Raw genomic sequence first — 3,305 nt, forward strand, 5'->3', positions numbered from 1 at the left:
GTCATATTTGTAAAATTTTCAGATTGTAAATACCAAGTAGACATCATGTATGTATATTTACTATATCTTCATCCAATACACACACATGTATGAATATGTGTGCCTGTTCACTCGTCTATACATATATGTCACGGTCGCCTGTAGTTTATGTATGTCTTTGTATGGTATTGGTCACGTGAGAATGTGTGTGAGCGTACCCAGGTACAGTATATGTGGGACTGTCCAGGTGACCACTTCGTTCACTCACGAACTTTACCTGTTCGCCGTGTTTATGGCGCAAGATAAATTTGTGGAAGAAGCCCAGACATCGGATTTGGGTAAGTATTCTTGCTATCTTTCGTAAATTGTGTTTTTGCTTGTTTAATATGGTTATTTATTGCCATATTTATTGTGTATTTATTGTATGTCAAGCCATCTAGTTATCGGTGCGTGCCATTCATGCGTGACTATTTGTGTAATCGAATACAGGTGTGATATTTTGATAAAGGTGTACTGGTGTGAGTGCGCGCAGGAGAAAATTCTACGGAAGCTCATGAACGTCGTATAAGGCTCGTTTTCCTTATTCGTTATTTACGTAATGTTTTATGTAGAATTTCATCACGCACCGTAGATATTAGTGTTTTGTATTACTGTATAGTATTGCATTGACATTTAGGATATAATTATTGGTAGTTTACAATAATTTAATACGTATTGGTAAACTGTAGATAACATTTTAGGTTATTAACATATGTTGATTATGAGTGTGAAAGAATGGATGTTTAGTGTTTTTTTTTCATTTTGATAAAGCTTCACATGACGGGCACATGATCGCCAGATGTTGATATGGGTCAACCTGAATAGACAACGGGTCTTCCATGATGCAGTGTCAGGGCCGACCAGAGGTTGAGGTCAACTGCCAGGAAGACAAGTATAGGGCCATTTAATGGTTCAGAAGGAGAAGTGGTTGCTATCCACTGCACATATCCTCGCCAGTAGAGGACCATTATTGTAATCCGTTTGCCGGATGCTGCGGATGCTGTTTATTGTTTGTTTCCTGTTCTGTTTCACCGTGAAACATGGAATGATTTGCGTGATTGACATTACCGAGGTGAACTGATCGTGACACCAATCGTCACAAGCACTTGGAAAAGTGAACGACATTCCTGTCGTGTGGAGAGACTGTAGACTCAGTGATATATGAATAAATGTAGTATAGTAGAGAGGGTGATTGGGAGAGTGAATGAGTTGGTATTTTTTTTTGTGATTATATGTAAATAAATTTGTATATATGAAAATGGTGTTAGATTCCTTGTGTTGATTTCTGGAATAACCAAGCTGAGGCTCGTCCCGCGTTACAACACGTATCATTCAAAAGCAACTTAATCCAAAATACTCTCTTCTTTATCACATTTTTGAATTGAATATTCTTGTATATTGTACCATCATGTGACTATGTTATTAATCATTGTTTTGTTAATTTTACGGGATAAGTCGTTTATAAGTTGGTTAAATTTGCTGACTAATCCCTTTGTCATTTCTGTATATCAATAAAATATGTTTAAACTTAAACTACAACACGTGTATACATATATACCCTTACACATAGTGATATGTGATTATATACATGTATATAACGATTAATTTACTATTTACATCATAAACAATGTCCTATCATAGATTTGTGCTGGAATTGCACATACAGACAACTCAACTACTAATAAAAGTAATACAACATATGTATGAGAAACATTATATGACTATACATAATTATTGGTTATTAAGCCATTCTAATTTTCTCTTCCTTGCAAATTTAATATATTTAGCAAGATTTGAGATATCATTTCTATTATTTCTTGTTAACAGCTCTATTAATTTGAACATGCTAGGTTTTCATAAAATTATGAGGTTTAATGCATTTCTTTCGTAATTAATACAAATAAGGACAATTTAAGATGAGATGAAATTGAATGGAGTGAAAATAGCCTTCATAGCGTAATTGACTTAATTACGTGGTGGTCTTAAAGTGTACCCGTAACGATTTGCTATGTCAAGTTTAAATGTGATTTAGGATGAAACTAAAAATGCTGAAAGGCCGACTTTCACAGCGACTTTAGTTTTAGAGTAATTGCGATTTTTCTCGAACCCAGAGCCGTTGACTACGTTTCGGTGACCTCTGACCTGTGACATCAGAGGTTTAACGGGATCAGAGCCGTCATATAGGAAATATATATAGAAACAAACGTGAACACGTGCCTGCAATTAATGTGAATGAGACAACAATAATGAAAGTGCTGAATAAACTTTTTGACTTATATTTGTGAGTTAGTTAATAACAAATGTTACCGAAACCAGGGGCATATAATTTTCTATTATAACGTGCCATATACAACATGTAACATCTTATTAATTTTCTATTATAACGGGCCAAATACAACGTGTATCATCTTACTCATTTTCTATTATAACAGGTCGTATATAACATGTAAAATTTGAATAATTTTCTATTTTAACGGGTCGCTGTAACATATATGACATTTGAATAATGGGCCGTTTATAACGACTTACATCATATAGCCTTTATTATGAGGGCATTACCGGGTTGTTACATACCAATATTGATTTCGGTTATAATACTTCTAGTAATAGAAGTTTAAAATACAATTCATACACGATGTGAAATAAAATATAATTTTTATTAGCCAAAACAGCAATAGATATGTTGCAAATACACTTGAAGATACCGTTATTTGTGATTTTCGGAAAAATTCATAGAGTAAATTTTCAACATCGTGGGTTTATGAATGAGGCAACTTAGGTTAATCATTCTATAGACAAACCTTTGAGATACATTTTTTTCGCTTGAAAGGAAAACGAAACCCACTGAATTCCAAAAATAATATGTTTGATTTCAACAACTTAAAAATGCATTCCCTATAGTAACACGCAATTCTTAATAAAATTCAAGCTCAATTTACGTACAACATGTGAAAGTATACCTTCGGAACTTTTTGGAAGTACATAGAAACCAAACGCGAGAACTCACAAGAATTATCGGCGTGTGCCGATTAGAACACCAGACACCTGTAGTGCAGTGACAGGTGTGAGAGCTTGTGGACCATAATTTCACACCTGGTAATTGTTTAGCGGTTATACTAACCCACTCAATTCGTAATTCTCCGAACATGTTTCTAATCTTCTAAAGTCCTGTTTTAAGTGAAGATATGACTTGTGACACACGAATGGAAAGTAAAACCACAATGATCTCGATCACTTCACAATAATGACACAATAACAAAAAAACAAAAAAATATAATGATAATATA

General features: G+C 34.0%; 1 long non-coding RNA gene across 1 annotated transcript; it reads left to right on the forward strand.

Annotated features, from left to right (window-relative positions):
* The first annotated feature begins 219 nt into the window (after window positions 1–219).
* On the forward strand, window positions 220–1,277 carry LOC117340971. The gene is made up of 2 exons (XR_004535525.1): window positions 220–317; window positions 790–1,277. It is a non-coding gene; the product is annotated as an uncharacterized LOC117340971 (long non-coding RNA).
* Window positions 1,278–3,305: the final 2,028 nt, after the last annotated feature.

This window comes from Pecten maximus, chromosome 13 (genome assembly GCF_902652985.1).
Source record: "Pecten maximus chromosome 13, xPecMax1.1, whole genome shotgun sequence".
Classification (NCBI taxonomy): Eukaryota; Metazoa; Mollusca; class Bivalvia; order Pectinida; family Pectinidae; genus Pecten; species Pecten maximus.